The sequence below is a fragment of the Lactuca virosa genome, chromosome 4 (genome assembly GCF_052849685.1).
Source record: "Lactuca virosa cultivar CGN04683 chromosome 4, Lactuca_virosa_CGN04683_v6, whole genome shotgun sequence".
In the NCBI taxonomy this organism is placed as follows: Eukaryota; Viridiplantae; Streptophyta; class Magnoliopsida; order Asterales; family Asteraceae; genus Lactuca; species Lactuca virosa.
The window spans coordinates 86,631,153-86,655,686 of record NC_136429.1 but is presented as its reverse complement, the minus strand read 5'-3'; positions in this window follow the sequence as shown (position 1 = coordinate 86,655,686).

Below are 24,534 nucleotides of genomic sequence, written 5' to 3'. Positions count from 1 at the left end.
AGTTCAAGTTAGTGTGCCGGTTAACCACACACGCTCCACTAACGACTTAAACAAAGTGTAAAGTGTAATTTCATGGATTATCACCTTATTCACATTTTCCTAAAATAACTAAGATTGGGAATTCAATAAAGTTTAGTTACTTTAGTATTATCATTATACTTTTAATGAGAATTTATAAGTCCTTGTCCTACCCGTTCGGCTAACGACCCTCCACCGATCAAGGAAGCGGTGGATGAGAGTGGACACCCATTAAGTTGCCATTTTATAGGCAACAACCTTATACCCCCCTTATAGACCGGCTTCGTGAATGAGGCGTACTAGCGGTAAGACGACTTGATCTTATACATATATGAATATTATTAAACTTATAATATTATAAAGTATAAGGGTTGGAGGGGTTGGAACTAAAGTTTTTAATATGACTTTACATGTTCCAAAACTTGAGGGCAAGTTTTGTAAACTTTCAAAACTTTTCATTTCTCATAACTTATGAGTTAATGGTTATTAGAAATGAAGACTCTTCATTTTTTGTAACCTATGTGTTCTTTTAATGGTTATTTATAAATGTGACTTTTGGTTATCCATAACTTAAGAACTAGTTATGGACTCCATTAAAACACATAAAGATCAAGAATTAATCTAATCAATTATTAGCACATAATTTCTATGATCTTCTAAACTCATATGTTTATGAATGTTCATATCAAAAATTTCAAGAATCGTAAGTACATATACAAAACTTGAAATTCTGAAACGAGCTTTTGAACAAAACTTCGATTTTCAAGTTTTTTTTTTTTTTTTTTTGCATCAAGTATCAAATAAGCAAACCTGGCTCTGATACCACTGATGGGTTTTCAGAGCATTCTAACACTCCTATGGTGTACATGCAACCCTAGAAACCTTGGATCTATGTTTGACTATGATACATGCAAATAATTATTTTTCCAAGGTTCTTATCCTATCTAGCATGGCATGGGGAACTTGAATCAAATAAAGCTAGTAGAATTACTTACCTTGTAGTTGTAGTTGATTGCTTGGAGTTTTAGAGCCTAGCACCAATAGTGTGGATGCCTCAAATGGAAATCACAAATCACCACAAACTTGGAACTTTGAGAGAATAGTAATCACCTTCTTGAAATCGGCCCTCTTACTTTACTCACCACAACTCATGTGATTTCAAGAACCAAAGCCTCCTTTATATAGTGTGGTGGATTAGGGTTACATTCATGTAAACCCTAATACCCATGTCTTTTCATTTCCATGAGATCCATGGGTTAAAGCTCCATGGAGTATCCATGGACTTTCCATGCAAGCCTAGCCCATTCCAAATAAGCATTAGCCCACACTATATAAATACAAGAGCCCATATTTAATTAGTCATACTTTTGATCTCTAAATTAATTCTAGATTAATTATAGATCAATACTAATTAAATAATATGATTTTATATTAATATATTAGGACTTATAATATATTAATAAATCATAACTTATACTATTCTCAAACGATTATCCATAAATTGTTCGGGTGAAGTGCAACCCAAATGGACCATGCCGGGTCGGGTCAAGTACATACCAAATATAGTTATGGACTTAGACACTATATCCAACAGTCTCCCACTTGGATAAGTCTAATAACTATGGTTGCAAGTATGACTTCAGGAACCGATCAGCAATCGTGGTTCTTTAAACTCTGTTGAACTATGAAGCGCCATTTTAGATAAGTGATCATATAATCCTCTGTTCTAGATATCAGCCGGACAAATACATGGAACATGGTCTTGCTTATTATCCAGAATTTGTTTCCCGATTTCCGGTTTGTTTGACATAGAACTTAACTGAACACATCAATTTAGTTATGACCGGGTCCGATACATAGGTCAAAACAAAATCATCGAGGGGCCCAGATATCGCTTCTAATCCTAGAAGGAACAGATAAACTTCGACAAATATGTTTGCTCTACTACTTGTTGAATTACACACAAAAGCACGGTTTATAACATCGAGTTACCAATGCGTTTTCGTGCAATCAATGCATAGCCAACTCATAGGCAACAAATCATATCTCTAGGTTTGAAGACTTATATGATATTACCGTCTCACGATCACTCGAGATAAATTCCATGAAGTGATACAAGTGAGCGTGGGTTGAATCCAATACTCAGAACTTATGAGCACGCATGAGTGTTGTAGCCCCGCTTTGTCTAACATCTTAGACCTCTACAAGCCAACCCATGACAGTCTTGATTCATATCTACTTCCAACATATGACCGACTGTGGAGAGTTTGAATAATATGATATAAACCATAACATAATTATTCTGGAAGTCAAAACATGCAAAAAGAAATAATAATAAACGATTGACAAGAGATAGCAACACTTTACTCATAAATAACAGCTTTTATTTATCATCAAAGGTCAATTACATTTTACAAATTTCAAGATTATCTAACTACTAAAACTAATATCATCCTTCAGCCCTATGCTCCGAGCATGCTGGAGATGCTTAGCCCGAGTCAGTCCCTTCGTGAGGGGATCTGCTGGGTTTTCATCCGATGATACCCTCTTTGCCACGAGGATTCCTTCTTCTATTCGGTGTCTAATGAAGTGATATTTTCTGTCAATGTGTCTGGATCTCCCATGATCTCTTGGTTCCTTGGCTAAGGCAACCGCACTATTGCTGTCACAGAAAATCTCCATTGGCTCCTTTATAGCTAGTACAACTCCAAGGTCTCCGATGAAGTTCTTTAGCTATATAGCCTCCTTTGCTGCCTCGCTTGCTGCTATATACTCTGATTCACAAGTGGAATCAGCCACTGTCTCCTTCTTGGAACTTTTCCAAGTAATTGCCCCTTCGTTTAGAGTAAAGACCCAGGCCGACTGGCAACGGAAATTATCCCTGTCAGTCTGAAAGCTAGCATCACTGTACCCTACAACTCTCAAGTCCTCACTGCCACCGAGGGTAAGGACCCAGTCCTTAGTCCTCCGTAGGTACTTGAGGATATTCTTTACCGCAGTCCAGTGTGCCTTGCCAGGGTTCCCTTGATACCTGCTAACCATGCTCAAAGCAAAGGCTACATCAGGTTGAGTACACGTCATAGCATACATGATCGATCCTACAGCTGAAGCATAAGGTATTCGACTCATTTATGCTATCTCAGCCTCAGTACTAGGGCTTTGTGTCTTACTCAATCTGGCGTTACTCTGGATGGGTAACTCTCCTTTCTTGGAGTTATGCATGTTGAACCTTTTCAACACTTTGTCCACATAGGTGCTTTGACTAAGTCCAGTTATTCTTTTACTCCTGTTTCTCAAAATCCTTATCCCTAGGATATAGGCAGCTTCTCCAAGGTCCTTCATAGCGAAACACTTCCCAAGCCAGGACTTTACTTCCTGCAGGGTTGGGATGTCATTTCCTATCATTAGTATGTCATCCACATACAATACCAAGAAGCTTACTATACTCCCACTAGCCTTGATATAGACACAAGATTCATCTTCACTTCTTGAAAAACCAAATTCTTTGAATTTCTCATCAAAGCAAAGATTCCATCTGCGAGGTGCCTGTTTCAATCCATAAATGGATTTCTCGAGCTTACACACTCTATTGGGGTACTCTGTACTGACACAACCCTATGGCTGAACCATGTAAACATCTTCAGTCAACTTTCCATTAAGGAAAGCGGTTTTGACATCTATTTGCCATATTTCATAGTCATGAAATGCAGCAATGGCTAACAGAACCCTAATAGACTTAATCTTGGCCACTGGTGAAAAGGTCTCATCATAATCAACTCCCGGAGTTTGAGAATAACCATTTGCAACCAGTCGTGCCTTATAAGTGTGTACATTACCATCCATGTCGGTCTTCTTCTTGAAGATCCATTTGCACCCAACTATCTTACGATCTGGTACATTGTCAACCAAGTTCCAAACTTGATTGTCATACATGGACTGTATCTCGCTATCCATAGCCTCTTTCCATTTAGCAGCCTCAGGGCCTGCCATGGCTTCCGTGTAGCTGTTAGGCTCATCCAGATTTGCCAGTGTGTTATCACTGATAAGTGTCTCACCTTCTGCAGTAATATGGAAACCATAATAATGCTCAGGTGCAGTCCTAACTCTGGTGGAACGCCTCAGAGGTATAGATTCTTCAGTCTGCTCAACAGGAGTTTCCTCCTCAGGTTGAGTGCTAGGGTTTGAAGTTCCTTCACCACTTGACTCTTGAATTTCCTCAAGGTCAATTTGCCTCCCACTGTCTCCTTGGCTCATGAATTCTCTCTCTCGAAAGAATCCTCTTCTTGCTACAAAGACCACATTATCACTAGGTCTGTAGAAAATATAGCCAAAGGATTTATGTGGGTAGCCGATGAAAATACACCTTTCGCTTCGGGGTTCGAGCTTATCGTGAGTCTCGCGTCTCACGAAAGCCTCGCAACCCCAAATCTTGATGTGGTCTAGATTGGGAACTTTTCCAGTCCACATCTCGTGAGGTGTTTTGGCAACCTTCTTTGTAGGGACTAGATTAAGGATATGGGCGGCAGTCTCTAAGGCATACCCCCAAAATGAGATTGGTAGCAAAGCTCGACTCATCATGGAACGAACCATGTCCAATAAGGTCCGATTGCGCCTCTCAGCTACACCATTCAACTGTGGTGTCCTAGGAGGTGTCAATTGTGAGACAATCCCACATTCCTTAAGATAGTCAAGGAACTCAGTACTAAGATACTCACCACCACGATCGGATCGAAGCATCTTAATGTTCCTGCCCAACTGATTCTCCACTTCTTGCTTAAACGCTGTGAATTTCTCAAAGGTTTCTGACTTATGCTTGATTAGGTAGACATATCCATATCTACTAAAATCATCAGTAAAAGTCACATAGAACCGATTAGCATCTCTTGTGGCGGTTCTGAAGGGTCCACACACATCCGTGCGTATGAGGTCCAACAAACCTTCACCCCTAGCACAAGTGCCAGTCAAAGGTGACTTTGTCATTTTACCAAGCAAACAAGATTCACAACTATCATCTGACTTTAGCTCAAACGACTCCAAGACTCCATCCTTTTGGAGTTGGCCTATGCGTTTCTTGCTTACATGTCCAAGACGACAATGCCATAAGGATGCTTTATCTAAGCTAGTGGAAGAGTTAATACACAATACATTATTTCCTAGATTATCTACAACAGATACAGTTTCATACACGCCATCACAAGGTAATGCTTTAAAATAAAGAACATTATTAAAGAAAGCATCAATACTACCATTATTATTATCAAAATAAAAGGTAAAACCTTGTTTATACAATGCATGAAAGGAAATAACATTTCTTGCCATTTCTGGCGAATAATAACATTTATTCAAATCTAATGTAAACCCACTATTTAGCACTAAGGAATAAACTCCTATCTTGGTGACAGGTGAAGCTTTCCTGTTTCCCATGATCAAGTTTATCTTTCCCTGCTCCACATTCTCACTTCTTTTTAGTCCCTGCAAATCACAACATATGTGAATACCACAACCTGTATCAAGGACCCAAGACTTAGAATGAGGTGAGTTATTAGACAATATAGTGTATATACCTGCATGGTTGGGTTTTACTTTCCCATCCTTCAAATCTTGCTGGTACTTTGGGCAGTTTCGCTTCCAGTGCGACTTTTCATGGCAATAGAAGCATTCAGCCTCATTAGGGTTAGCAGAAGGAGTGACAAAACCTTTCTTGGTTTTGCTTGAAGAGGAGCCTTCAAGGGTCTTACCCTTGGTACCCTTAGAAGGGTTCTTTCTCTTCTTCCCTTTGCCATGCCCGATTGCCAAGACATTGGCCGCAGTTGGAGTAGGAGTAGGAGTAGTAACAACCGACTTACCCTTTAGACCACTTTCGGCGGTCTTCAAGAGTCCTTGAAGTTTGCTGAGGGTGACTTCTTCCTTGTTCATGTGATATGTCATGTGGAATTGATCATAACACGATGGCAAGGAGTGCAAAATGATGTCTATTGCTAACTCCTTAGGGAAGTTCACATTCAGCTTCAGTAAACGGTCCACATACCTTTTCATTTTCTGTATGTGGCCCGTGATGGGTTCACCATCCTTCATTCGGGTTGTTATCATGGAGGAGATTATTTCATATCGCTCTTAACGAGCACTTTGATGGTAGCGGTCCATCAAGTCCTGGTGCATCTCAAAAGGATAATAGTCCTCATAGGACTTTTGGAGCTCGGCTGTCATGGTGGCCATCATGATGCATGCCACTTTTGTAGCATCTCTTTCATGTACCTCATATTCAACAAGCTCTTCAGGAGTAGCAGTTGGCTCGGGTACCTTCAGCTCCTTGTCGAGAACATATTCTTTGTTCTCATACCGAGTGACCATCCTGATGTTTCTGATCCAATCTGTAAAGTTGCACCCATCAAAGATGACTCTCCCACAAAGATTAATGAGAGAGAAGGAGCTAGTAGGGTTTGAGCCAGAAGCATTGTTATTGGAAGACATCTGAAAAGAAGAGGGAATAGATTAGATTAGATATAGAGATAGTCCTTAACAAAACACCCAAATGTAATATTAAGGTTAGGACCCAACACAATATTTTATAACTTAGAAGAGGGATGCCGTAATCTAAGCTATAAGATATTTGAAGGTAGGTGAATGACGATTCACCAATTTCCACCATGAAAAACAAAATATTTAATTAGGTTTTAATTGGTTTAGAAACTCCTAGATTCTTTGAGATTCATTGAACTTTCTTCAATGGTATGTTTCAATCTCGAGTGTTCCCTTCAAGTTTTGTGACTGGGATGTCGAGGATCACAAAACAAGGTGTGAAGTAACCATGCAAATTACTTGGTACCCTTAATGTATTACCCCTCAATCGATGTGTCGGTTAACCACACACGCTCCATCGATACTATGATAAACATTAAGTCACCATTTACCTACCTTGTTAAGTTCAAGTTAGTGTGCCGGTTAACCACACACGCTCCACTAACGACTTAAACAAAGTGTAAAGTGTAATTTCATGGATTATCACCTTATTCACATTTTCCTAAAATAACTAAGATTGGGAATTCAATAAAGTTTAGTTACTTTAGTATTATCATTATACTTTTAATGAGAATTTATAAGTCCTTGTCCTACCCGTTCGGCTAACGACCCTCCACCGATCAAGGAAGCGGTGGATGAGAGTGGACACCCATTAAGTTGCCATTTTATAGGCAACAACCTTATACCCCCCTTATAGACCGGCTTCGTGAATGAGGCGTACTAGCGGTAAGACGACTTGATCTTATACATATATGAATATTATTAAACTTATAATATTATAAAGTATAAGGGTTGGAGGGGTTGGAACTAAAGTTTTTAATATGACTTTACATGTTCCAAAACTTGAGGGCAAGTTTTGTAAACTTTCAAAACTTTTCATTTCTCATAACTTATGAGTTAATGGTTATTAGAAATGAAGACTCTTCATTTTTTGTAACCTATGTGTTCTTTTAATGGTTATTTATAAATGTGACTTTTGGTTATCCATAACTTAAGAACTAGTTATGGACTCCATTAAAACACATAAAGATCAAGAATTAATCTAATCAATTATTAGCACATAATTTCTATTATCTTCTAAACTCATATGTTTATGAATGTTCATATCAAAAATTTCAAGAATCGTAAGTACATATACAAAACTTGAAATTCTGAAACGAGCTTTTGAACAAAACTTCGATTTTCAAGTTTTTTTTTTTTTTTTGCATCAAGTATCAAATAAGCAAACCTGGCTCTGATACCACTGATGGGTTTTCAGAGCATTCTAACACTCCTATGGTGTACATGCAACCCTAGAAACCTTGGATCTATGTTTGACTATGATACATGCAAATAATTATTTTTCCAAGGTTCTTATCCTATCTAGCATGGCATGGGGAACTTGAATCAAATAAAGCTAGTAGAATTACTTACCTTGTAGTTATAGTTGATTGCTTGGAGTTTTAGAGCCTAGCACCAATAGTGTGGATGCCTCAAATGGAAATCACAAATCACCACAAACTTGGAACTTTGAGAGAATAGTAATCACCTTCTTGAAATCGGCCCTCTTACTTTACTCACCACAACTCATGTGATTTCAAGAACCAAAGCCTCCTTTATATAGTGTGGTGGATTAGGGTTACATTCATGTAAACCCTAATACCCATGTCTTTTCATTTCCATGAGATCCATGGGTTAAAGCTCCATGGAGTATCCATGGACTTTCCATGCAAGCCTAGCCCATTCCAAATAAGCATTAGCCCACACTATATAAATACAAGAGCCCATATTTAATTAGTCATACTTTTGATCTCTAAATTAATTCTAGATTAATTATAGATCAATACTAATTAAATAATATGATTTTATATTAATATATTAGGACTTATAATATATTAATAAATCATAACTTATACTATTCTCAAACGATTATCCATAAATTGTTCGGGTGAAGTGCAACCCAAATGGACCATGCTGGGTCGGGTCAAGTACATACCAAATATAGTTATGGAATTAGACACTATATCCAACACTTTATGAGTTTGTTCAACTCCAGGACCTAATACCTGCTCCTTAGAGTGTCCTTAGTATAGTAAAATCATAAAAATGGGATCTTGGACTTCATAACCACCCCATGCATGAGTTATGAGCCCTTTTGTGTGCTTAGAGTGGGGATTTTAGTGTTTGAGACTTCTTCAGCCATGCAAACGCTTAAAGTCTCAGACTTTATGGAGTAAGAGCCTGTAGGAAGTCCAGATCTGGGATTGGAGCTAAGGTCTTAATGGGTTAAGACCAAATAAGTGGAAAGAGCAAAACTGGGCCGTACGCCGAGCGTAATTCTGGTACGCCCAGCGTATGGTCAAGGATGCCCCGATGCATAGCGAGGCTGTACGCCCAGCGTAGAGGTCGTACGTCCCGCGTACGCGAAACTGTTGACTTTCGTTGACTTTAGGGTTTGGTCAAAAAGTGGACTTTTTGACCCATGGAGGGGTAAAATGGTCTTTTACCCTTCTGTGAGTACATAGGAAGGGTTCGTTTGGCCTTGTGAGTGCTGTTATTAAATAGGGATATCTATTGTGTATGTTAGGCGGAGGCTAGACTGGTGAGACGAGTTCGAGACTATCTGATTGTTGACAGGTGAGTCTTCTCACTATACCTTACCTGGAGTGGTAAATATGTGTGACCGGAAGGTCTTATGTGTTTATAAGTGTTATGTGATATACGTTCTATGTGATATGTATATGTTTGCATGGTTTGGACCGGAAGGTCAACAGAGTTAGGACCGGAAGGTCATCATGAGTAGGACCAGAAGGTCTACCAGATTTATGGGACCGGAAGATCCCACTGAGACACAATTGACCGGAAGGTCTCGTAGAGCTATAGCCTCGAGTGGCTAATTTTATGTACGTGGTATTTTGGGGAACTCACTAAGCATGCGTGCTTACTGTGTTATGTGATAGGTGTTTCAGGTACTTCAGAGGACTGCGGGAAGGCACCAGCATGATTGTACACACACACAGTTGAGACAGAGTTATGTTATGGATCCTGGATTTGATTTAATGTTTTGAAAACTTTTTTGATTGATATTTGGTGTTTAAATAATATGACATGTGTTTTATGAGATTAAAAATGAAAATTTTGGTTGAAAATTTTCTGTTGTTACACATTCCATCCGATTGGGCTCCCTTGATCTGCGAAGTTAGGTGGGATTGGATGGTTATTGATAGGGTTTTCACCCGGCGGCCTGAGTATTCTTTTCTGATCAGGGCATCGACTACTACGTTAGCCTTGCCTGGGTGATATTTGATCTCACATTCATAATCATTTAGCAGCTCAACCCACCTTCGTTGCCTCATTTTTAGCTCCTTTTGTTTTAGAATGTGCTGGAGGCTTTTGTGATCAGTGAAGATGGTGCACCTTGTACCGTAGAGGTAGTGCCTTCAAATTTTCAGAGCAAAGATCACAGCTCCCAGCTTGAGATCATGAGTGGTGTAATTTACTTCATGCGTCCTCAATTGTCTGGATGCGTAAGCTATCACCTTTCCACGCTGCATGAGGATACAGCCTAACCCTTGATTCGAAGCATCGCAGTAGACTACAAAATCTTCGGTTCCCTCCGGTAAGGATAGCACTGGTGCACTACAGAGGGCTCGTTTCAAGGTTTGGAAGGCGGCTTCTTGCTTTTTCCGTCCAGTTGAAGGACACACCCTTTTGTGTCAAGGTGGTGAGGGGTTTTTTTATCTTGGAAATTTTTTGAATAAACCTTCGGTAGTAGCCTGCGAGACCCAGGAATTGTCAGATTTCTGTTGGAGTTCTTGGGATCGCCCAACCTTCAATAGCCTTTATCTTGGAAGGATCTACGTGAATCCCCTCCTCGCTGACTACGTGACCCAAAAAGTTTATACGGCGGATCCAGAAGTCGCATTTGGAGAGCGTCGCATATAATCTTTCATCTCTCAGGGTTTCCAAGATTTGACGGAGGTGTTGACCATTCTCTTCTTTGCTTCGAGAGTAGATAAGAATATCGTCGATGAAGACAATCATGAATTTATCAAGGAATGGGTGGCAGACTCGATTCATGAGGTCCATAAATGCAACGGGGGCATTTGTTAGACCGAAGGGCATCACGACAAATTCGTAGTGACCGTATCGAGTTCGAAAGGCAGTTTTTGGAATGTCCTCTTCCCGAACTCGGAGTTAATGATAACCGAATCTCGGATCTATTTTTGAAAAATAACTAGCTCTTTGAAGCTGCTCAAATAGATCGTCAATCCGAGGAAGTGGGTATCGGTTTTTGACAGTGAGCTTGCTTAATTCTCTATAGTTGATGCACATTCTGAAGGATCCGTCCTTTTTCTTGACAAACAAGATCGGAGCTCCCCAGGGTGAGAAGCTTAGTCGGATGAATCCCTTTCTCAGCAGCTCGCTTAGTTGGCTGGATAACTCCTGCATTTTGGCGGGAGCTAACCTGTAGGGTGATTTGGGAATTGATGTGGCTCCTGATATTAGGTCGATTCGAAATTCGATTTGTCTCTCTGGGGGTGCTCCCGGAAGGTCTTCTGGAAATACATCCGGGAAGTCACATTCCACTGGAATGTCTTTAATGTTTACTTCTTCTTTGGTTTTATCCACAACATGAGCGAGGAATGCGTAGTTTTTCTTGTGCATGCACTTTTGTGCCTTGATGCACGAGATAAGACGAAGATTGACGCCTGGTTTATCACCATAGATTATTAGGGTTTCGTGATTGGGGAGATGAAGGTGAACGACCTTCTTGCGACACATAATATCAGCATGATGGGGGATTAACCAATCCATGCCGATTATCACATCAAAACTCCTAATATCTACTGGCATCAAATCTATTTGAAACGAATGATTGTTTAGTGTTAACGTGCATCCTACATAAACATCTTTGGTTGTTTCGGTTTTCCCATTAGCCATTTCCACCGTGAAGGCTTCATTGGGGTTCTGGGGTTGTTGATTTAGTAAGTGTTTGAACTTGTTACTAACGAAGCCTCGCTCAACTCCACTATCGAATAAGATACATGCGTAAGTGTTTTTATATGGGAACGTACCAGTAACAACCGTCGTGTCTTGATTTGTCTTACCTTGACCCAAAGTCAAGAATCTTCCTGATTCCCCCTGCCCCTTGGTTGTTGGCTTTGGGACAATTGCGTCTGAAATGGCCGTCCCTCCACATCTGTAACAAGTGTGACTAACCCCCGTGTTATTGTTGTTGTGGTCGTTGTCGTTGTTGTAGTTTGGCTGTTGGTTTTGTTGTGGTTGAGATCTGCAGTATCGGGTGATGTGTCCTTTCCTGTTGCATCTATTGCAATACGACTTCCGGCAGGCTCCTTTATGATGGAAATTGCACTTGTTGCATCTTGGAAGACTTCCAACATATGGTCTTGCTGGTGTTGATGTAGTAGGTGTCATGGCCGCATGGACAACAACAGTATGTTGTTTCTTCGAGGACCCTTGAGTTGGTTATCCCTTCCTCTTACTCTCAGGCTCTCACTTCCTGCTCTTAAGCTTGAGTTTTATAGTGCCTTGATAAGCTGTCACTCGTTGGTTTCCATGTTCGTTACTTCGGCTGGAGTTGTCGACGTCATCTCCATCTCTGTTGGTGTTGTTTGCATTGATTTGTGCCATAGCAGCGGTTACGGCATCCGTTACAGCAGCTTGGAATGTAGCAGATTCCATCTACAGGATTGGTGTCTCACGGGTGTGCTTGTTATTTATGTGGGATGACATTTTCTGCTGCATGATGATAAGCAAGATCGTAAGTAACGATGGTCATTTCTGGTTGTACTTTATAAGCTTCACGTTTTGTCGTACGATCCACAATGTTTCAATCTACATCCCTATGATGTATTTATGGTAGTAGGTAATCGTAGAATTGGCACAAATATTAAGTCTATCCATAGAGTATATGGGTCGTTTTGGTTTCGAGATCCTTGGGTATCTAGCGGTTTTCGGGGGTTTGGTTGTGCATATAAGTGAATTCATGCAATAACATGAAATAAGGAAAACTCACCATTGTTTCATTAGTAAATACCATCTTAGTATGCGAAAGAGAATCATAACGCATAGTAGTGGGGAAAAAAGTTGATCCTAATCGTGGCAGAAAGTGTCTGGCGGTGGTGCTGATGAAGTGGATACACCCTGGAGATGAGCTACTTGTCACTCGGTGTCTCGTAGTCGTGCCTCCCAAACTGACTGTCCCACTGGGAAGTCCCCGATCACTTCCTGTGTTTGTCTCTCATCTATCTCAACAGCAGCCTACATTTGGTCCGTTTGATTTGGGGTGTCCTGAGCTTGGTTGCCAATGTCTCGGGTGCGCCGGACCATGTCTGAGAGGGCCCGGTCAGCTGGTTCCCCATGACTAAGATCGAAAAGACCTCGGTTCATACCGTAGGGCGGTCGTATCCCCTGCTGGCGACTCCATCTCCTAATATCGTGTGCCCATGGGGCGTGGGGCCATCGGGGACCATACGATAAGCCGATACGCTGGCCATGTATGGAGGATTGATGACCTCGGACTTGGCATCCGAGTCATCATCGTTATTGCCCTCGAGCTCTTCCTCTTCGAGGTCCACCACTGGCTCGGCGAGTCCATCTACAAGTTCTACTTCATGTTCTTCCTCTGAGTCTTCTTCTGGGTCTTCCTCTGGGTCAAGCCACCCTGCATTCCCTTTACTAGGGAGACAAGGGTCTCCTGGCTAATGATACCCGACCATAGTGTCTGCACGAAAGTGTATAAATACTAGAAACAAATAGCACACCAAATACTCCTATAGTATTTTAATTTTGTTTATGTTTGAGTTCCCTAAGAGCTTTTTGGATACGAGGTAAGTTTCTAGATTCATTTCCCAACATGATCACTCCCAGCCACATGTTGGTCGTATTTTGAATAAATTTAGTTGATTAGACTACATTTATCCCCAATACGACTACATAACTGTCCGGGTTTAACCACGGTGTTCAATTTTTCCCAGAGACTTTTAGTGTTATAGTTTTAATGTACACTTAGGTATGCATTTTATTCAGAGTGTTTTAGTCCCATTGTATTTATAGTTGCATGTCCTGTATGATTAGATATGCCAGTTCACTATAAACAATGCTCTGATACCAATCTGTCACACCCCCGAACCAGACGGCGGAAACGTCCGGGAGTTTGCGTGTGACTTCATCCTTGTAGTATCATCACATAGTATATAATTGAAACATAGCATCATCATCATCACACATATAATATAACAGCGTACATTGTTTACATCGAGTATTGTGTTTAAATATTACATGCCAGAAATATAAAAGTACGATGGAACAAAATATAACGAATTCCATTACATTGTTCAGCTCAACCTGCTTCAGCGGTTTCCTGAGAATACAAGTTAATTTGAAAAGGTCAACATAAAAATGTTGGTGAGTTCATAAGCATGTTTTGAGAAAATGATTTGTATAACTTTGTAATCACACGAAAATCATGTATTTTCTTTAAATAGTTTAGCGTGTTTGTGTCCGATCTGGTATTAATGCATGTGTGTTTTTGTTTAGTAGAATCCCAAAAGTAAGTGAAGAGAATGTAAGGAGAATGTCCCCAGACAACCCTATGTTGTCTGTAAAAGAGAATGCTGCCATACTAACCCCCGAGGTTGAGTACAAGTGCGAGTATGTTCCTGAGTAATCCAAAGAGAAAAGAGAATGGTCTCCCGTAAATTTCATAACGTTAATTCCTCTAAGTGAGTCATCATAACCATACTAAATAATGACAATATCGCCTGTCTTGGCGTTGGTGAGCGCCGTCGGAAAATAGAATAAGGTTACAGTCACCCCTAGACTGATGTAGTCTAACTGTAGCGAACAGATCAGGTGTGGGGTGTCACCCCCATATGGATCTATACACAAAACCCCGCTCTCCCTCCAAGAGACTATGGTTATAACTATAGGCTACGATCGTACACTCAATAGGTGTCAACCAACACGTCTCACTAGATCCTTAATCGAATTTTACGCGAAGAGAAATATATAAACTCATTCCGGGCCCAATGAACCATGTAAGCGGACCACTGAGTCTCACTAAACATATAAGTCATTTTTAGGTCCGAAAGGAATTAGATTATATAATATGGGCCCAAAATATATGTAAAAGGGCAACTAAGGCCCATTTCAGATGTAAGGTATTTATAGGCCCAAAGAGCACGCAATTAGTATCCAAGGTCCGTTGCGTATATTAATGGGTCAATAGGGCCCAATTAACATATAATTAGCATTTAGGACCTATCAAGCATGTAAATTGGCCACTAAGGCCCAATAATCATGAAAACGACAAAATTAGCCTTTTTGTTGTTATTTTTGTTAGTATTAGCCAAATTATTTACTAAAATAACATGAAAAGCCCACTTTTTGTAAAAATCACATTCTTGGCCCAATAAGCCAAAAAATTTCAATTAAGGCCCAATCTTAGTAAAAATGACACTTTAGTGCCCATTTTGGACAAAACTTGTATTTATGGATAGTTTTTGGTAAAAATAACATTTTTAACTCATTTTTGTCAAAATATCATTTTTGGCTTGATTTTTGTGAAAATATACATTTTCGGCCCATTTATAGAAAATTTCATATTTTTGGCCCAAATGTTCATAATTTCGCAACTTTGACCCCTTTTTATCAAAAATTTACATTTTTGACTCAACTTTCTTGATAATGACAATTTAACCCACAAAAGACCAAAAATTACCATTTTTGGGCCCAAAACCGTGAGGAGCCCAAATAAGGCCCATTTGTAAAAAATTTACATTTTTGGTCCCTATAAGGTCTCAAATGTCGAGTTTAACCATTGTTTAGCAAAAAATTCCTTTTGAACCACATACTAGCCGAGAGTTACATAAACAACCCATATTTTGTCATTTTTGTCATTTTTAGCCCTTTTTATGAAGTTTTCTTAAATTTAAGTATTCTTGATATATTTAAAACCTTTTTCTTGTGAGATATGTTAAAAGGAATGTTATGTTATACCAAGATCATCATCTTTTTAGTGGATCTTTTAGTTCATGAAATTTACAACACATAAACACATATGTAACCAAAGAAAACACACAAAATCATGCATACACACATAGATCTACACAAAACAACTTGTATTCTCCCCCCAAAACCAAGTAAAAATCGAAAATAGGGGGTATGAACTCACTTTGGTTGATGGTTTCGGTTTTGGAAGAGTTTTCGGCCTTGGATGCTTCTTTGAAGAGGTTGTTGGAACCAAGCTAGTTCTAGGAAGCCATACACGAAAATGGAGTGCAAGAAGGAGGACCTTTAATGTAATGTTGGAAGGAAACAATAGAGTTAAACAAAACTTACAAAGTTAGTGAAAAACTTGCAAGAATCTCCTTGATACACACATGAAATACTCAAAAATTTGAAGGGAAAGTGAGAGGATTTCTTAAGGTGTTTTTAGAGAGGAATGCTTGAGTTTGAAAATAAAATGGAGGTGGTGGTGGTTTTTGGCTCTATGGTCGTGACTAAGAAGAGAGAAAGAGAGGAGAGAGGTTGAGATGTGATATATGCCTTGAGACATGAGATTGGTTGGTAACTTGAAGGATAATTAGCATGGAGAACCACAAGATAATTATGAGGTGGCACCTCAAAAATCATCCCATTTGTTTTTTTTTGTTCGGCCGAGAGATGGGAAGGAGGAAGGGAAAGAGAAAGTTTGGGCCCTTCCTTGACTTAGTTCGAAATCATGAGGCCCAAAACAAATATTTTTCAGCCTATTGGGCCTTTATGAGGGTTCACGGCCCAATGATGTCCAAGGGTGTAGTTTACGGCCCATTAGGGCTTATGAAACTAGTTATGGCCCATCATGGACCATTAGAAATAAGGTGGACCGTTCTAGGCCCATATGACCCAAAATACCTAAATTTCATGGATGTGGGTCCAATTAGAGCCCAAATAGGGTTCCTAGGCCCAAAGTAGTCAAATTGAAAATTCATTGGTCCATTAGGCCCAATAAGAGAATCCTAGCCCATATTAATCTTGAACCGGGATTTTTAGAGTTTTCAATCCATAGTTGAACTTATGAGATGTATTGTATTAGGTTTTAAACTTCAATCAAGAGTTTGGATTCAAATGGATGGTTTCATGTTATCATATAGCATGATATTCACTTAGAGTACAAGTTCTACAATAGTTGTTGTTCACATGGGAATAGAATTTCCTAGCTGAAAATGCTGGTTGTGACAGCCCATTATTTGTTTGTTGGGTTTTGAGCATTCTAACACTCCTAAGTGTACATGCAACCCTAAATACCTTGGATCTATGTTTTCTCTATTATACATACAAATATGAATATTCCAAGGTATTACCGTAACTAGCATACAAAACATTGATTTATATGTAATATAGCAAGTTAAAAGACATACCTTTTGATGTATCTTGATTCCATGAAGCTTAAGAGCCTAGTGCCCCAAGTGTGACACCTCAAATGGTTCACACAACATCAAATACACTTAGAATAACTTGAGAGAAATGAGACATTTCATGTGTGACAACCCAAAAATCCTTATCTTGTAAAGTTCAGCTATTCAACTCAGCCGAGTGTCAGCCTTCGTTTTGCTATCTTTTAACAAAACTGTGGGTCTATATGAGTGTTCTAGGCTTAGTATAACCTAGATATGAGTCTTGGGAAGGGTTAGAAAGTGGGTAACATCACAAAATTGGGCCAAACACACCAAGGAAGGTGTGTGCGGCCGCACACCCAGCCGCACACCCACCCTCCAGCCGCACACTCACCCTTATATATATAAGGTGACCCCCTTCACTCATTCCTTTCCTTTGGCTGCACTCTACTTTCTCTCACTACTTTCTCTCTCTAAAAACTTCATCCAAGAACACTCTAAAGGCCTAAAAAACGTGAACTACTTCATCATTCAACTTGTTTTATTGGTAAGACACTTGAATCTAAGCCTAAAACTCATAGTGTTCTTCGTGTTCTTCATCCTTTAAAGGTGTACGGCCGCACACCTTCATAAGGTGGCCGTATACACCTTAAAGGTCTCCAAAGTGAAGAGTTTGGCCTTCATTCACTAGTAAGACTTTGAATTAGCACTAGAACACCTTAAAATCGACATTTCGGGCACAAATGAGGAGTGTACGGTCGCACACTCCTGTGTACGGCCGCACACACCCTCTGTACGGCCGCACACTCCCATGTACGACCGCACACAGACCTGGCCGCACTCCCTGTCCGTACACCCTGGCCGTACACCTGGCCGCACACACGTAAAAGTCGAGTTTGGTGGCCTTACACTCAAGTCAAAGGTCCTACACTCATTTAGGGACTTCCATAGGTGTTGTAACACTTAATTCTAAGTGTTTCCATGTCCCTAAGGTGTGTCCATGTATCTATTAGTGGCTATATACTCTAAGTGTATTCATATATGTGTTATTACATGTTAAACTAGGATCCGTTTGTGCTCACGACTTCATTCGACACCCGGCGATCCTATATCAATCTTTCTTTCGAGTAACTCACTCCAGGTGAGTTCATACCCCTTAATCAACCTTTGAAATGATTTTAAATTCTTTTATGGGGGGGAATACAAGTTGAACTATTAAGTTATTATATCAATCACTTATGATTAATAACTGTCAATCAAATAGATTTTTGCATGTTAAACTGTTTTATCAAGCTAAAGGTTTTCAAATCTTGTTTTCAAATCTCTTTTAAAGTACTAAAATCTCTTTTTAAATTACTAAACTTTTATCAAAGTCTTTTAAATTTATATTCTTGTTAGATTCATGTCTATATATATATATATATATATATAGTTATATAAGTAGGGTTTGAAGGACTTAGGACTGATAGCCCGCTTTATTTCCTGTTCCTTGTTTGGTTGTGGACTTAGAGTATCCGGTAATTTGTCCGAGTGTCATTGAAGTCCTAGTTATATATTATGTATATCTGTTTAGATATTAAAACTCTTACTCCAGTTCAGCGTCTTTGGGTAGCAAAGGTACCTAGATAACCTCTCAAGTAAACTATAGTAGGTATAGTTTAGAAACCAACAATAACTTTTATGAAGAGAAACTAGCTATATCAATATTCTAAAACATGAACTTTTAGTAAAAAGAAACATATATAGCAATCAGAGCAAGAGATACATCCTCATGACGCGGATTTCACCGTTGTCGAGTGGTAACCAGAGTCTCCTGGAAGGAGAGCGGGCATTGTGTGTATAGATCTATACGGGACAGACCATCCCACATCCTGACTGCTAGCTACAGTCCCGGCCGACCAAGCCAAGGGGTGACAAATGTCACATTTATTTCGACGCAAGCAGGCCGTCGTGTTTACATCCGTCAATCAGTATGGTTACGAGTATCTTCACATTTACCATATAATTCATGGCCTTAAGGTAATTAGTACCACGGTAGTTTCCACATATAAAACTACGGTACTATAATATTTTTCCTTAATACATTAAACTTGAAACGTTTTTGACATAAAACGATAATGTAAAACTATATTTTGATAATGATAGTAACATTTGGGAAAAATGTTCTTTTAAACATGAAACAATCGAGTCTTGGTAGAAGACTGCTTTTAGTAGAGAAACTCATCCTTTTAAACATGAAACAGTTGAGTCTTGGTAGAATACTGCTTTTTGTAGAGAAACTCATCCTTTTAAACATGAAACAGTCGAGTCTTGGTAGAAGACTGTTTTTAGTAGAGAAACTCATTCTTTTAAACATAAAACAGTCGAGTCTTGGTAGAAGACTACTTTTAATAGAAAATATAGGATTTTCTGGAAGGAATTCAAATACTCTATAAACTTTTGTGAGATTATTTTGAGGAAAAACATGTATTTATATCAATGTCATTAAAATACTTATGAACTCACCAGCATTAAAATGCTGACCCTCTCTTTCAAAATAACTTGTATTCTCAGGTCGTCAGTAGACAGGTACACTCCGGGAGCTTTTGCGAAGTCAGCCTAGTACCGAGTTGCATCCTATGTTATTCTCTATATCTATTCTTGATGTTGCTGCTAAATGTAACCTATGTAAAAACTTATACTATTAATGCAATGGTTGTTGTACTTTGATTACTATACTGCATGTGTTGTGATACTTGACATGACGTCCTCCACCCCAGAACGTTTCCGCCGTTCCGGTTTTGGGGTGTGACATCATGAAATCGGCTAGCCCTCACCATTCCTTCATAGTCTCTCATGGTCGCCGATTTTGGGAAGAATAAGATGCTTATATAGTGTGTCACAATTAGGGTTAAACCATGTAAACCCTAATTGTCATGGCCTTTCATTTCCATGATCCATGGGTACAAAAACACCATGGAGCATCCATGGAGCATCCTATGGGTGTTAGCCCAATTTGATAATCCATGGAGCATTACAAGTATGGATGATTTACACAATCAACCCATATATTTAATTAGTCTCATTTTGATCACTTAATTAATTCCAAATTAACTCTTGATCAATACTAATTAAATAATCTTATTAATATATTAGAACTTATAATATATTAACAAACCTTAAGTGTGATTTCTCTCATTTTAGTCTATCCAAGTGCATGATGCCATGCAACCCAAATGGACCATGCCAATCGGGTCAAGTACATACCAATTATAGTTCTGGACTTAGACACTAATCCAACAGTCTCCCACTTGGATAAGTCTAAAACTATTATTGTGTATGACTTCAAAACCCGACTAGAAATCGTAGCTCTTAAAAGATGTTGTCTTCGAACTCTGAACAAATCAATGACGCGTCCATCAGATAAGGGATCATATATTCCTCCATTCTAGATATCATATGGACTGAGACATGGATTATAATCATTCTCTCTGTCTATTTGTTGTTTCCCGATTTCCGATTTATGACGACCGACTAATTGAACAAATCAAATCAGTCCTGGCTTGGCCAAGCACTCACAAGTGTCATCATTAAATCATCGAGGGGCCCACAGATATCGCTTTTATCCTTTTAAGGGTAAAAGGAATGGATAAAATTCGACTCATATGGCTTGTTCTACTACTTGTTGAATCATACACAAAGGCACGTTTTATAACATCGAGTTACCAATGCGTTTTCGTGCAATCAATGTATAACCAACTCATAGTAACAACTCATATCTCTAGGTTTGAAGAATATAAGATATTATCGTCTCATGATCACTCGTGATAAAACCCATGAAGTGAGTCAAATGAGCGTGGGTTGAATCCAATACTCAGAACTTATGAGCACTCATGAGTGTTGTAGCACCGCTTTGTCCAACATATTAGACCTCTACAAGCCAACCCATGACAGTCTTGATTCATATCTACTTCCAACATATGACCGACTGTGGATGGTTTGAATAACTTAGTCATTCAGGAAGAACACTATACTTCCAAGTGTCCCTCAGCAACCAATCTTTTGTAAACCTTAGATTGTCCTCGACAATTGCTTAATCAAATTAGTCATATCCAATTTTAGACTTTTCCCCTCTTAATTCCCTGAGCATTTGGAAAATTTAGAAAGGATGAATATTATAGCACATGCAATCGATCCTATATCCGAAGCATATGGGACACGATTCATGATGTCTCACATAAAGACATGATACTAGACCAGTCCTTTTGCTATAATATCTCTATTTCTATTTTCCATGTTCTCATAATTCAGATTATGAAAAGGGATGTCGTAATCATAATCGAATTTTAGAACGCAAATAATGGACCCATATATAGAATTTCCTTATGTTGAGCCATTCCAACATAAAAATCATATATATATCCTTGACTAAAGATGATTAAAACCTCAATCTAAGCTTTTAGAATTGAAATGAAGTATAATTTCCTCTCCCTTAATTATAGCAAAACAACTTTTTCCCAATTGAAGCTTTTATTTTCTATAATTAACATTGCTAACTTGCAACACTTATCATAATTATCATGCTCCAACTAACAAGATGATTATTATCATAACACTTATGCTCCCACTAGCTTTGACATGTACTCAGAAATCAGCTGGACTTCTAGAAGCCAATACTTTATTGTCTTTCTTACCAAAGTTCAGACTTCTGATACGAGATGCTTTGATAAAACTATATCAAGATCATACACCTTTCCTTAGATAGCACATATGTGTGTCTAAACAATTTCAGAACTATGAAAAGGGTTGTCGTAATCATAGTCTCAATTGTTCAGACCTTTGCCATTCCTCACAAGTCCATGTTAGTGTGTCGGTTAACCACACACGCTCCACTAACGACTTTGAGACTGCAAATATCACAATTGCTATCTACCTAAAATCTACTTAGTGAAAGTGTTTCCTCACCATCATTTTCATGAATCGGAGAGAAACCTTATGACACTTAGATTTTATGGTGTATGTGTTCCTATCCATGTGAATTTGTCAAAACCATAATCACAAGACAAGGTTAGTGACAAATCCAAACTCATATGGAATGAACTTGTGCAGTCTTAACTTCTTGCCACCTGGCAGCACAAGGGCCTGCCATTGCTTCCAAGTAGTTATGCAACCAACTGAGAATTCTTAGAACTCATATGCAAAGCCAACTTTAACTCAATGGGCACAAAATTAGGAATATATCAAAACGATAGGTTATAAATCTCACGTCGTGTGCTAGTGAGAAACTATAGGTTTTTACTCTTGATTAGACTCTTTCAAGATCTTTTAGCCTCCCACTGTCCTCTTGACATATAAGACTCTCTTGCCAAATATTCAAGAGATAGTGCGGATTCTTATCAAGAAAAACACTTCACACAATTGGGCTTAGTTGGTCTTTGTTTTATCCAAAACATCACAATTTACCAATTTCAAATGTACAAGAGTAGAGCACATTTTACTCTTACATTTGACAAGTGTTAATAAACCTTCTTTAAGATGTGTCACTCAAGTTACAATCTTGGAGTCTGACTCTAAGAATTGTTTTGGAACAAAGTATGAGTCATCTTCTTGATTTAACCATTTCAACAATTCACGATTCCTCTTCTTAGCCATAGGAATGCACTAAGATGTCCTTAGAGGATCAATTGTGATAGGGTTCTTTAATCATTAAGATGATCACAAAACATAATACTAAAGTACTCTCCCATCTTTTCAGATTTGAGAAACTTTTATCTTTCCGCCTAATTTGATTCTTCTCATTTGTTCTTCCATACATCGAAACTTTTCCAATGTTTCAGAATTATACTTAAACTTGTAAGTATAATCATATTTACTAAACTTTAGTAAATCATGACGAATAGTCTTATCGATCTTTTGTGGTGGACTTGACCAGTGCACACGAATGTGTACTCGATCCCTTAGTCCTTCACTTGACTCACATATACATGTGAACAAGGTATTAGTCTTAATTTTTCCAAAGATGAAAATTCTCATTCACCATACTATACAACTTGCATGATTCCAAGTTTCTATCCAACTGAAACTTGGTTGATGAGAATCTTTTCTTATTTGGTAAATTATGACACTACCACAAACGACATAATCAAATTCATTTTCCAATATTGCTATCAACGGAATCATATAAACAACAATTCTTCACAAATTCCATTGTAAGGACACTTAAAATAAATAAAATCAAAGATTTTTCCTTTTATTTTAAAACTTGCGGAAAAAACTTATCCTTACAATGCAAATGCATATGAAAAACTATGTTGTTATCTATTCCTAAGCAATCTATCACAACTCTTAAGCAACAACTCAAAATTCTGATCACCGAACCATGCGATCAAAATCCATCTTCACGATCAGAATCAACCCACTCTTCTTTAAGCTTCCTCTCCTTTTCTTTGATTCTTAAAACTTCAACATGTGACCCAGTCACATCATGTAATAAGAATCTCCAAATAGGAACTTAATAGAGTTAGATAGTGGACTTACCTGAACTAGAGTCAAACTTTTTGACCAACCTTATGATCTTTCAGGTAAATAGGGCAGCTTTGCAACCAATGCCCCTTCCTTTGGCAATATAAGCATATGGACCTTTTGGTAATGGTACACGAGACTGTCTCAGACTTAGCCTTTCTCTTTACCATTTGGTCAACCGAGTTGACTATGGCCAATCCCTTTCCATTGGTAAGAGAAAGCTTTTCTGGATTTTCAATGTTACCATTGTCAATGTCCATGGAAGTTTGGGAAGTTGATCTTCTAATCAAATTTGCTTTACCAGTGCTCCAAATCATTGTTGATTCAGCAGCACCTAGCAAATAGATAAGATCATTAAGGGTCATGTCACAGTCTGTTTCACAGTATTCCCAAGGAAACTCACTATGTGACTTAGAAAGTGATTGAACATCCAAATTTCTTAAGACTTTGACACCCAACTCTCCCGGCTTGTCAATATGTGACTTCATCTCCAAGATGCAATCACACATAGACCTTGCTTGCCAATAGGGCTCGAGTGACCTTGAACTTGTGGGTTAGGGATAATAATTGGAGGAGGTGGAGAAAGTGAAGTTCCAAGAGATTTGGGAAGATCATATATGTCTGAACTAGACATCTTTTGGGAGATATTCAAGATAGTTGATCTAAAGTCCTTGATATAACACCCAATATGAAATATTAAGGCTAGGACCCAACACAATACTTTTATAACTTGGAAGAGGGATGCCGTAATCCAAGCTATAAAATATTTGAAGGTAGGCGAATGACGATTCACCAATTTCCACCATGAAAACAAAATAACTTAATTAGGTTTTACTTGGATTTGAAACTCCTAGATCTTTTGAGATTCATTGAACTGTTCAATGGCATGTTTCAATCTCGATTGTGCCCTCTCAAATTTTGTGACTGGGATGCCAAGGATCACAAAACAAGGTGTGAATAACCATGCAAATATACTTGGTACCCTTAATATTTACCCCTCAATCGATGTGCCGGTTAACCACACACGCTCCACCGATACTATGATAAACATTAAGTTACCCTTTGCCTACCTTGTTAAATCCAGGTTAGTGTGTCGGTTACCCACACACGCTCC